The following is a 13421-nucleotide window of genomic DNA, read 5'->3' as shown; positions in this document are numbered from 1 at the left end:
TGTCTGTGTGTGTCTGTGTCTCTGTGAGTGCGTGTCTGTGTGTGTGTGTGTGTCTCTGTGTGTGTGTGTCTCTGTGGGTGCGAGTGTGTGTGTCTGCACGTGTGGGTGTGTCCGCGTGTCAGTCTGTGTGTGTCTCCGTGAGGGCGTGTCTGTGTGCGTGCGTGTGCACGTCTGCGTGTGTGTGGCCCATCACCGCCTGGAGCACACTAGACACTTGCCCTGCTGGTCAGCTCGCCTTGTCCTCTGGACGCTTCCTAGAAGTACGGATTTCTCCCCAACCCGCTGCCTCTGTGGCCTTCCTTGACGCCGGGGGGGTGTCGGTTGGCTTTAGGGTGTCTCCCTCCTGACCCTGAGCTTCTGAGGGAAGAGCACAGGCTATTATCACAGCCATAAAAATGCATGAGGCACAATGAACGAGATACCCCTTCACATCACTGGGGGCTGAAAATAATGACAACAATAAAACAGAAGGGAAATGACAAGGAGGAGAGAGTGGAACGCGCGGGGGGTGGGGGTAGCCGGGGCCATCGCTGTGGACAACAGTTTGGTGGTTCCTCAAAAATGAAACATCGTGTATGACCCGATAATCCCAGTCCTGGGTGCGTCCCAGGGACCTGAGAGCTGGGTCTCCCTCCGATGCCCACACGCGGCACTGGTCACGGCAGCCGGACCGTGGGAACACGCCGGTGTCCACCAGCAATGAATGGCCGCACAGAATGCCATCCATCCTTCCCACGCTTACCCAGGCCCTCGGCCGCGCTGGCCTCTGCTGTGTCCCTTTCAGGGTCCTCGGCCCCCCAAGAGGGCAATTCCGGGGCCTTATGGAGCCCCTTAGCCCCACGGGGGCCCTACATTCAAATGCTTTTCCCACCACTGCTCGCGGCCATCTCGGCCTCAGTCTCCCCGCTTGGGGGGTTGTTGTGCCTGAGCCCTTTCCAGACCCTCAGATGTCCTCCTCGAAACCCCCCAGGCAGCACCACCAGGGAGGGGCCTGCAGGGGTCACAGCTCTGCGGTGCCTGTCCCCCCAGCGCCCTTCCTTAAGCACTGCCAGTTCCACGGGCCCATCATTTCCCGGCTGCAAAGCGCCCTCTGGTGGGAACACGGGGGGTTGTCGGGGACTCTGGAGGAAGCCAGAACTGGGCGGACCCCCAAGGTCAAGGGCGGAAGGCCAGGGGCTGTCTGGGGACAAAGCCCTGTCCACGTGAGTCCTGGGGGACGAGAGCGGGGAGCACATTGGACGGGATGGGGGAGGGGACAGCGACCTCGTGTTGTTGACTGTCTCCACGGTGCAGATGAGGCCGGGAAGGGAGGTGTCACCAGCGCTCTCATCCCAGGGACCCACTTCCTTACACCCGCCTCTGCCCCCAGGCCGGGGCCACCCTTCCAGGCCGGGCACGCTGGGGTTGCAGGCTCGGGCAGCCCTCCGTGCATAGGGGGTGCCAGGCCTCCGAACCCCCTGCCTGGCCCAGCGGCGGTCCCCCAGCCCTGATCCTGACTCTACCCATGGAGGACAGCAAAGACGCCCCGGCAGCCCAGAGCTGAGGGGCGGATCTGGGAAGGGTGACATTGAGATTTACTGTAAGAAATACAAGTTTGGTCTTCGTCGCGTCCCCACCTCTGGCACGGAGCTCTTAAAACTTCTGGAATTTCCTGAGTGCAGAGGGTGAGAAAGGTGTCTTTTGTTATGTTGATGAGGTGACTCCCGTTAAGCACCAAAGAATGGGGGCTGGTCACGCAACCAAGTGATTAAAGGCTTGGAACTTTTAGTCCTACCTCCCCATCCCCGACCTCCGGGGAGGGGAGAGAGGCTGGAGGTTGACTCGGTCGCCGATGGCCAATAACTTAATCAGTCGTGCCAAGGTAAAAAAGCCTCCATAAAAATGCAGAAAGGACGGGGTTCTGAGAGCTTCTGGGCTGACGAAGCCACAGAGCTGCTGGGTGGGCGCGGCTGAGGAGGGCGTGGGAGCTCTGTGCCTCTCCTCACACCTCGCGCTGTGCAGCTCTTCCACCTGGATGTTCTTGAGTTTTATCCTTTTATAATAAACCAGTCATCTAGTAAATGCAACGTTTCTCTGAGTCCTGGGAGCCGCATTAGCAAATTCATGAGGAGGGGGTCGTCAGAGCTTCCAATTTATAACCAGCAGGTCAGAAGCACAGGTGACAACCTGGACTTACAACTGGCCTCTGAAGGGTGGGAAGCAGTCTTGTGGGACTGAGCCCTTAACCTGGGGGCTCTGACACCACCTCTGGGTAGATAGTGTCAGAACTGAGTTGAACTGTGGGACCCCCAGCCTGTATCTGAGTAACTGAGACTCCTAATACCCCACTATGGAAAACTGAGGCTGAAGGGGGCAGGTCTTGTCCAGGGACTGTAACACATAAGGGCAAATCCAGGTTCAAAACTGGACCCAGTGGGTGGAGAAGACACTTCCCCTCTTTTTTTTTTTTTGTTTTTTTTCCCGATACGTGGGCCTCTCACTGTTGTGGCCTCTCCCGTTGAGGAGCACAGGCTCCGGACGCACAGACTCAGCGGCCATGGCTCATGGGTCCAGCTGCTCCGCGGCATGTGGGATCATCCCGGACCGGGGCACGAACCCGTGTCCCCTGCATTGGCAGGCGGACTCTCAACCACTGAGCCACCAGGGAAGCCCAGACACTTCCCCTCTTTTTAGTCTCTAAAATACCACCATCACCTCCACCATCGTCACCATCACCATCACCACCTCCACCTCCACTTGCCAAAGAAGGCTTCGCAGCCACAGTAGTCACGGCCCAGGCACCACTCTGGACTTGACAAATACAGAGTATAGACAAATCATCATCCCAGATCTGCCCAGAGGCTTCTCCTGGAGAAACAGAGACAGACAGCACAGCCGGATCCAGGTTGAGATGGGAGAGCAAAGGGGCTGTGGGGGGCCAAGGGGAGGGAGCATCTAAAGGCTACCTGGGACAACCAGGAGGGCTCCCTGGAGGAGATGCCAGACTCTTCAGGGGCTGAAGAGGAGTTTCAGGAGTCTTCTGGTGAAGGTCTGGGGGCAGGAGATCTAGGCAGTGTGTTTAAAATAGAGCACGAGGGGTCCCTGACCCCTCTGTGTGGCTGGAGGGGGTGGTGGGAGCTGGGGCTGGGGGCTCAGTGCAAGTGGGTTTGCCAAGGGTGGGTTGCAGGACTGTGCTCCTGGGAACCTCAGGGAGGTGCCTGCAGGGTCTGTTGGGGGCAGGCAGGCATTGTCACCCCATTTTACAGATCAGAACCCTGAAGCTTCTGAAAGGAAGCCACTCGCCCAGCACTGCAGTGGAGTCAAGGCCTTTGGTCCCCACGCTCCACCGAGAGGCTCGTTCTTGCTCCTCTCTGTGTCTTCACTCAGGCTGGTCCCTCGCTCCAGAAGATTGTTTCTTGGACTGTCTGCCCGCTCATCTTTCAAGGCTCGGCCAGGACTCGGCGCTTCCACTGCAGGGGGCACAGGCTCGATCCTGGTTGGGATCTAAGATGGACGGCAGAGCCACCTGATTTCTTCCTGGACCCCCGGGCTCTGGACAGCATGGCCTGCCCGTCCCACACAGTTGGTGGTCCCCCTTCTCCTGCTGCGGTCACCAGTGCCTGTGAATGAACCTCTGGCCCAAATGAGTGAGGACGCTGTGCCCAGAGAGGCTGGGAGCTCACCACGGTCTCACTGCTAGGTTGGCACAGCAGGCCCCTCAGCTCGTGCCCCCATCTCTGGCCTCCTCCACGCGTGCCTGGGGCACAGGCAACGGTGTGAGGGGCGGGGGGGATGATGGGAGCTTCAGGGCCTCATAAAGTCTGGGCTCTCAAAAGCTCGACCCGAAAAGCCCCTCTCCCTGGCCAGAGAAAGACGCGTCCGCCAGGTGGACCCCATCAGCCACAGCGTTGCAGGAATTCCTTTGCTTTGATAACCCAGTGGCCCGCAGGGCCCCAGCTGTCCTCATGGGCAGGACCGAAGATCCAGTATAATTCAACTACAAGCCCACCCGGCATCCGCTGTGAGCTTTCAGTACTTTCCTCTCCTGGGCCAGGCTCTAGTTCCTCCTGGCCCGGCTGTGAGAGAAGGCCACGTTCAGACTCTCGACCCGGCCAGGAAATCAGTTAGATATGCGTGTTCGAGGCACATTTATTTGCATCACGCTGATTCCCACTCCCTAAAATCTTTCCCATGTTTTCTCCAGTGTCTGGGGAGAATGTCCTAAAAGTCCCAGCCCCCAGGAAGAAATCAGGTAGCTCTGCCCTCCAGGGGAGATGCTACACAAACAGACAGGAGCCTAGGGAGCCACGGGAGCCCCCAGGAAGCCAGCCCCAGATGGGGATGTTCAGGGAAGGCTTCCCGGAGGAGGAGGGCAACCATTGCTGAGCCCTGAAGGATGAGCCAGGCAGACAGTCCAAGAAACAGTCTTCCAAGCGGAAGGACCAGCACCAGAGAAGGTGAGGAGAGGACTTCCCTGGTGGTCTAGTGGTTAAGACTCTGCGCTTCCACTGCGGGGGGGGCACGGGTTTGATAACCGGTCAGGGAACTAAGATCCCGCATGCCCTGTGGCATGGCCAAAAAAATTTAGAAAAATAACCAAAAAGCGCACACAGAGAAGATGTGCAGGTGTACAGAGGGGAGGAGGAGGGAGACTGAGAGTGGTCCCCAAGCCCAGGTGCTTTGACATCCGTTTAACGTCCACCACCCACCAGGCAGGGAGGGCAGAGGCACCCGGAGCGCTAAGGTGGCTCAAGGGGCTTGAAAATCGTGGGAAGGGAAATGCAGTGGGATGCAGGACCTGCCGTCCCCCATGTTCTGGCTGGTGGTATGGCAGCAGGACCCACTTTCCCAGAGGCTGGGCTCTGTCCTGGGCCCTGGCCTGGATCTGCCCTGTCCCTCCACAGGGGTCCCAGCTGCCCACCTGGAGGAGGAGGGTGTGGGCAGGTCTGCCATCCCCATGTGCCCACCTGCTCCCTCTCTTAGGCACAGTTCCTCAAAAGACGAGGGGTCACAGAGCAGAGCAGTTTCCATATTACGAGCACCCTGGAGATGTCCTAGCGTTTGCAGTCAGTGCTGTTCACAGGCAAGAAGCCTCTTGTCTACGGGGGCAATTAGCGTGTGCCGGGCGCCACGCAGGATGACAACCAAGGAGGCAGCGAGCATTTCATGGATGGGGAAACTGAGGCTCAGGGTCACAGAGCCTGGTGCCCGCAGCCTCCATCTGTCCCCTACCCCCCCCACACTTTCTGCTTACTCACCATGAACCTAGGAGCCAGCTGTGAGGGGCCCCTCCAAGGACCCACCCACCCCCACTGCGCCGGGGTGGGGGTGGGGGCGACTGGGTTGGGGGGTGACCCAGCTCGGGGGGGGCAACGTGACAGGTGCTGAGGGGAGAAGCAGGGCTTGGCAGGCCAAGGCGGGCCCATCACCTCTTTCATTTGTTCATTCACCCAGTCATTCATTCATTCACCATTATGGGGACACCACCAGTGATAAGGGGTCGCAGGGCATCAGTGCTGGCCAAGGCCTCAGCATTGGTGACAACCTCTCATTTCACAGCTGAGCAAAATGAGGGCCGGAGCTTTTCAGATCCCAAGGCGTTTTCTGGGGCAGGACTGGAGACTGCCCTGACGCCCTGGGTGCTGCGTCTGGTGGCCTGTGTGCATCTCAGGCCGAGGTGAGGGGCCTCCATGAGTCTGGATCTGTGTGCCCACCTCCCCAGGGCCCTGCATAGCGGGATGGCTGCAGGCAAGGAAGTCCATGTGGCCAGACCAGGGACCCCAGCCCCAGGGCTGGATGCTGGCTCTGCCGGCTGCAGCTACGGGAGCGGGGGCAGTGCCAGAAGCCCTGGGCACCCCTTACCATAAGAGCTCAGAGTACTGGGCGCTGGGGCAGCGCACTTGGGCTTCAATGCTTGCTTGGCCACTGGGTGACCCTGGCGGTCCTTTCCCTCCCTGAGTCTCAGGCTTCCCACCCTGAAACAAGGGGCTCCATCCAAATACTTTGGCCGCGCGTCAAAGTCTTTGTCCATGAGTCACGTGGGGCGTGGGGTAAGAATGCAGGTTCCCAGGCATCGCTGCGGTCAGTGGTTGGCCCTGGTGCCCTGGCTCTTGGTGCCCGAGACAAAGAACAGACACCTCATTGCTTTTGGGAGACCAACCTGGCAAATAGGATTACGGCTACAGATGCAATTACATTTCAGACAGTTAATCCAGCTTCTTAAGGATGAGCCTCTGCTGCAGCAACGAGCTTCCCCCTCCACCAAACGATCGGCCAGTCGTTCTCTGAGAGGCTGGGAAAGCGAGTGACTCAGCCCTGGTTTCTAAAGAATACACTGGGCTTAAGAGGCATGAAAAATGCATGATGTTCACTGCAGTGGCAGAGTGACGACCCGGAGACATGAGTGTTTGAGACGATGAGGGCTCGCTGCCCCTCCCGGCCCTGTGTCAGCCGCTTTGTCCAGATCAGCCCGGGGTGGGTCTGACTCACCCCTCTTCTCATGAGCAGGGGTGCCTGGGGGTGGGGAGGTGGGGGTGTCCACTTGCTCCTTTATTCCTTCAGCACAGACCTCCTGGATCCGGCTGCAGGCTGGGGTCCAGCTGAGCCCCGAGAGAGGAACGTCTGGACAATCGGTTGCCCACAGGCTGGGTGGATCCAGGAAGGGGGCATCTGAGTAGATCATGGGGTGGGGAGAAGTTGGTGATGGTGTGCCCCAGTACGTCTCCCCACCTGCCTTAGTAACAGAGCTCCAATTTCACCTGGGCCTAGTGCGGCTCAGCTGAAAGATTACACTTCCCACCTCCCTTGCAGCTAGGTATGACCATGTGACCAAGTTCTGGCCAATGAGAAGTAAGAGGGAGTGTCCAGGCACGGGAAGAGGCATGCCCTTCTTTGGCTCTTTTTCCATCCAGCAACCTGGAAAGCAGATGTGATGGCAGAGCTCAAGCAGCCATCCTGGAGTCTGAGGTGAAGGAACACATGCTCAGGAAGGCAGAGCAATGAGGTGTCAGGACCCTGAGTCCATGATGACATGTATGGCCTTTATACCAGCCCTGGTTTGCCTACATCTGGACTTCTTTTATGGGAAAGATAAAACACACATTTATCTTGTTTAAGCCCTGCAGTTTTGAGTTTTGCTGTAATAGGCGGTCAAACCTAATCAGAACTGGTACAGTGGGGAGGAGCTCTTGAAGAAGAGAGAACAACACGAAAACCAGAGGATTGATCAGGCTGTAGGACTCCTGTGTCTTGAGTGGCTCATGTAGGATCAGTGGATGACTGGTCAGGTCAGGTCTCCTGCACTAAGCTAAGGGGCTCGGGTTGCACCCTCTAGACCAAAGGCCTAGAAGGGTCCGTAGTAATCTGATGGGTAGCATGGGAGCATGTCAGGCAATGGGTACGGAGAGGACCGCGGTGGGGACCAGAGTGTAAGGGGGTGTGAGGGACTGCCATCTGTCCTCCAAAACCCTTTGTTCCATTCTCCCCTGGTCTGGGTCTGTGTACCCACCTGTCCCATAAACTGGGAGCTGGCCCCGGACAGCAGCCCAGCCCACGACCAGGGTTCCCTGCCCCTTGTAGCTGAGTGTGGCCAGAGACAGGCCAGCATCAGTGGAATGTGGGCAGAGGGAATGCAGATGCTGTATCACTGGCTTAAAAGGAAATTGCTTATTTGGACTTTTCTACCAAGCGGGAGCTCAAATGTGCCCATGCCCGTTTGAGCCTGGCTGACTCAGCCACGTCCTGGGGATGGACAGAGCTGTCTGTCCGAGCAACAGGATGGACAGAACCTGCACTGTCCATACCAAAACGTCCACACCTTGTAGCGTAGACCCCTGGTTCTCATTAGAATGTCTGGAAACACTTTGGGTTGTCACAACGGGGTAGGAGTGCTCTAAGCTTCTAGTGGGTGGAGGCCAGGGATGCAGCTAAACATTCTACAGTGCCCAGCACAGCAACCTCCCACCAGCCTCGAATGTCCATGGTGCCACCGTGGAGAAACCCCAGCTTACTCAGGCACCTGGGTGCATAGTGTTTGGTCCTCGTCTGGGACAAGGTCCAAGGTCTCCGTCTGGCTTTCGGTGCCCTTTATGGCCTGACCCAGCCTAAGGGCTCAGGAGGTCAATGGTCGGAGTCAGGCTGTAAATAGTCGTGGAAAGGAGAGGGAAAGGAATTCCAGGTGGGGAACAGCATGGAAAAGGCACAGAGGTAGGATCAAACTGTGGACCACAGACTCCTTCCTGGACTCCAGGCTGAATGGTTTTAGGGGCACAAGTCAGGAGGCCAGAACATGAAGGGCTTAAAAAGCTGGCCTTGGGGAGAGAGCAACGGAGAGATGGTGAAGCCTGTCATGCTAAGGAAGCAGCCTCTGGTCCAGGTTTTCTAAGAGTTCTGTTTGCCATATGCTTGTTTCTTCAAACCAGGAAGGAGTCTTCAGTTTTTCTCAATGCCTCTTTGGCATCCTTGGAGATGAGCCTGTGGCCTTTCTTCTTTGACTTACAGATGGAACATGCTAGAGTAATTTTCCAATATTGGATCACCCTCAAGTCCCTGAGCAGGGCCTCTCTATGCCTCAGTTTCCTCACCTGTAAATGCGGGTGATAATAAAACCTCCCTCACAGGGCTGCAATGAAGAGTAAATGAGGGCTTCCCTGGTGGCGCAGTGGTTAAGAATCAGCCTGCCAATGCAGGGGATAGGGGTTCGAGCCCTGGTCCGGGAAGATCCCACATGCCGCGGAGCAACAAAGCCCGTGGGCTACAACTACTGAGCCTGAGCTCTAGAGCCTGCAAGCCACAACTACTGAGCCCACATGCCACAACTACTGAAGCCTGCGTGCCTAGAGCCTGTGCTCCGCAACAAGAGAAGCCACCGCAATGAGAAGCCCGCGCACCGCAACGAAGAGTAGCCCTCGCTCGCCCGCGCGCAGCAACAAACACCCAATGCAGCAAAACAAACAAACAAATAAATAAATCTACCAAAAAAAAAAAAGTAAATGAGTTAATGACAGAGGCTGTGCTATGTAAGTGTTTGTTGAACACAGAGCTTTAAGCATGCAGTGGACACTGGTTATTTTTCCCGCCCAGCATTTACTCCCTTCTTCCATTTTTCTCATGAAGACACTGCTGCTCTTTTCTCTCTATGTAATCAGGATGGCAATGACCCCAACCAGGGCTCCAAAATCCTAGGCCAGCTCTTCCCTCCCCAGACACAGCGACCAGCTAAAGGAGAGTCATGTGACCCAAGCCAGGCCAGTCAAAGGCAATGACAGTCAATCTTGGAATTTTGTTGGAATCTGGGAGAGAGACGCTCTCTTTTTCTGTGGTTGTCAACCTGCAAGGCAGAACCCTGGAACAGTGAGGGGCCACTGCATGGAGACGGCCTGTCTGGGAATGAGGCTTATTTCTAAGTAAGCAAAATTGACAGAAAGAGAGACAAAAACCACTGGTAATTTTGTTTGAGCCCTGGCTCCAGCTATGCCTGAAGTCACACTGCCTGCCCTTAGGCTCTTCAGTTATGTGGATCAATGGTTTCCCTTTTTTATTGCTTACAGCTTGGCTTCTGTCATTTGCAATGGAAAAAGTCCTGACTAATACAGGGGTCAGCAAGCTATGGCCAGGGGCCAAATCGCCAAGCTAAGAATGGTTGTTACATTTTTAAAGAGTTGTAAAAAATTAATAAATCAAAGAAGACTATGTGATAGAGACTGCATGTGGCCTGGCAAAGCCTAAAATGTTTACTATCTGGCCCTTTTCAGAAAAAGTTTGCTGAATCCTGAACTAATACATGACTTATAAAAATTCTTAACCTCAAAACTTGGTTCACTTATTCTCATTTTTCCTTTTAGTGATGAAAGCAATGCATTTGCCTCTGAGTATGGCTTTGACTGCCTTCTGCAAGTTGTGACATGTAATACAATGGAGGTTATTTTCCCAGCTGTCTGCTCCCACCCAAGTACTGATATGGGGACTTTTCTTTCCATACTCATTGTCCATCACTGCCTCCACCCTCTGACCTGTGGGGCTTCTGAGTATTCTGAGGAGAAGGTGGATAGGGAAGGGAAAGTTGGATAGGGAGTGAAAAGTCCCTAGGCAGACATCCTTCCACTAGAAAATTCATGGATTATGTCCTGGCATCTGCTGATGGAAGGTTCTTACTCCACAGTAATGAGAAAAAGAGCCGCTCAAGCTAGGGTCACCAACTTGGCCCAGTTTGCCTGGGACTACTATCTGGTTTTAGAACTGAAAATCTCTCCTCCTAGGGATCCCCTCTGTCCTGGGCAAGCCAGGACAGTTGGTCAATCTAACAGTAGCTCTGCCGCCTGGGTAAGCTGGTGGCCTTCTCCTGAATGGTGGCTATCCTCGGGCATTGGATGAACTTCCATGTGATGGATCATGTCCATGTAACTCTCCAAGGACTGGCCCAAATGTCCTCCCAATGCCAACCTCTAGTCCTTCCCCCTTCCCTCTTCCATTCTGAGCCCAATCTTGAAGGTCACAGCCCCTTTTCTCTGCACCTCATCCAGCCCAAGGGGCCTTCCTGCAGTAGATGGGGCATCCGTCTCTATTCTTTCTCCAATTCTAAGAACTCTCAGCCCTTAGAGGCAACCTGAATTCCTTGTCACGAGGAAAGCTAGCAATGGCACGTCAAATGCTTCTTGTGCTTCGAATCTCTCTGACTGCCCCTTTTGCTACAAGCCAGAGAAAATTCTCTGTTTTTAAAGGGCTCATGTGATTAACTCAGCCCACTGAGATAATCTTCTTTTCGATGAACTTAAAGTCAACTGATTAGTAAACGTATCACATCTTTTGCCATGTAACGCAACATCATCATGGGCACTATATCTCATCATAATCCCAGACTCTGGGATTAAGGCAGGACCTGCAGGGGGGCCATTAGGGATTCTGTCCACCACACCTCCCTTCCTTCTGAGGCCCTCCTCACCTACCTTGCCTCCCCTGGGTTTTTTCCCATCAGCACCTTCCTTCCTCACAGCCTCCTGTCCTCTTGCCGCACTCAGTGTCCCCCCATTAGACTGGGGCTCCCAGCAGCAGGAAGTGAATGGTTAACCCTGTACACTTCACTCCATGAAGTCCAGGCTCTGCCTCCCTGGATGCTGAGAAATGCTGAGCTCTGAGCCCGATGGGCCTGGGTTCGCATCCCAGCTTGACCAGCTGTGTGACTTTGGCCAAGCACTTCCTTCTCTACCTCAGTGTCCTCATCTGTGCAACGAGTCTAGTAGCACCATTTCACTAGGCTGTGCGAAGCCCAGGAGATGAGCACTTGCTGCTTATCTAGACAGGGCCCAACACACGTTCAGGGTCTCCTCAGTAGGACTTGCTGGGGTTCAGGAAACACTTAACAGTGAAGCCAACAAAAGATGCAAGAATGAGGCAGGAGAAAGTGTGAGAGAATGGGGTGTGGTTGATGTGGGAGATGGTGTTTGAGTCCAAACTCAAGGTTCAAAGGAGTCGATGTCAGGTCCATGCTCTCCACAGCTTACAGCACTGCAGTCACGATTGTAGCTGCCTCCTGGAAAATCTTTCATGCCATAATTGCTTATTGAGCCCTTACGATATGCCAGGTTCTCTCTCTCTTATCTTGGGAATAGAGCAGGAACCAAAGCAGATGTAGAGATGGTCCCCATGGAGCTTATAGGCTGGTGGTACCCAAGAAACAAATAATGACATTTTGTCCCCAGCGTCACAAAGGGAACAGCAATGTTATGATAGAAAACACTAGTGAGTATGCTTGGGGGGGAGGCATGTGAGCGCCCCTCTGATGGAGGACATTTCTGCTGAGGCCACACAGAACCAGAGGAAGACCACTGTGCCAGAAGGGGCAGCGTGTGCAAAGTCCCTGGGGCAGAACTAGCTTGATGTGTTAAGTAACAGAAGGAAAGACAAGGGAGAGGAGGATAAGGGTGCTCACATGTGTGATGAGGTTGAGGGGCAGGGAGGGGCTGAGCCTGCACTGACTGAGTGCCTGCCATGTGCCGGGCACCGTCCAAGCACCTCCACATGGGTTAACGCATTCAAGCGTCAGAACCCTACGGGGTGTACGTGCTACTGCTGTCTCCATGTAGCGATGAGGAAACCCAGGTTGCAGAGCTTGAGAGCTTTGCCTGAGGTCACCCAGGGAAGAGTGGCTGAGGCCACTGAACCCCACTGAGCCTAACGGTGGCCTAAGACTCATCCGGGGTCCCCAGGGCATCCTGACTCTGGAGACTTCTGCCCCTGGGCATTGGCAGGTCGCCATATTCACTGAGTACCAGAACCCCATTCCCAGCAGAGCTACGCCCTCTACTTCCACCCAGTGGTTCCCCCACCCAAACAGATGTGGGACCCTTGGAGCCAGCCACGGGCCACCACCCTGTTCAGGATGACGGGGAGCTGCAATTCCGTTTGGGAGGAGGGACGGGGCTGGGTGTAGGGGTGACTGCGTCAGTGGACCTCAGAGCCCTGGAATCAGCCCCGGGGACCCAGGCTGGGTAGGAACCTCAGGCCTGCTGCCTGCCTCTGTGTGTGTGTGTGTGTGTGTGTGTGTGTGTGTGTGTGTGTGTGTGTGTCCCTGCACATGCGCGTGCGCACACACACGGGGAGGGGATTCATAGAGCTCTTCCACCCCAGATTTCCCCTAACCTTGGAGCCATTCAGGGACCCCCTTGGAGACGGACTCCGGCGGGGAGAGACTCGCTGGAGGTCACGCGGGCGGCGTCCTCAAACCTGGCCCAGCGGTACCTGCTCCGCCGACATTTCTCCCGCGGCCGGCAGGGGGCAGCACGACGCTGCGCCGCTGTTCCCAGTGTCCGGAGAGGTGCGGCTCTACATGCAGTTCTCCCGGGGAAACTGAGGCACGGAGCAGCACGCTGAGTGAGTGGACTAACCTATGCGTCCCACACCCTAGCCGTAACCCTCTCCTCTCCTGGACCCACTACGCCGGGCCGGCTGGTTCGGGAGCCTGCCCGACCTCGAACCCGGGAGCGGGTTGGGGGTTGTGGTCCGCGAGGCATGAGGTCTGGGGCGGTCGCCGAGGCCCCGGGACGGGAGGAAGAGGCCGCTGTGGGGTCATTACTTAAGTCCCGCCACACTCCTCAACTCCCGAGGATTCGCCCCATTATCGGAGGCGGAGACTGAGGCTGGTGGCGCTGGGTGGGGGGGAAGTGGCCCCCGGAACCTGTGCCAGGTGGGGCATCCCGTCCGCCTCGCAGTCCCGGGACCCGGCGTGGCCCCAGCGGCCCGAGACACCCCCCTCCCGCCCGGGTCTTGGCGGGCCCGCAGCCTCGCGTCCGCGCGTCCTCCACGTCGCCGCCGGGTGGCAGCATCGGCTCGTGCTCCCCAGTCCGCCCGGCTCCAGCCAGCAGCCTCCCGTTTCCCGGGCTCAGCTTCCCGTTCCATGAAATGGGGTGACATCTGGGGCGCTGGGACGCAGGGAACACTTGGGGGTG

This window comes from Aethalodelphis obliquidens, unplaced genomic scaffold, assembly GCF_003676395.1.
Source record: "Aethalodelphis obliquidens isolate GAN/ISIS:26980383/991018 unplaced genomic scaffold, ASM367639v1 scaffold8, whole genome shotgun sequence".
NCBI classification, from domain to species: Eukaryota; Metazoa; Chordata; class Mammalia; order Artiodactyla; family Delphinidae; genus Aethalodelphis; species Aethalodelphis obliquidens.
This window is presented reverse-complemented; position numbering follows the sequence as displayed.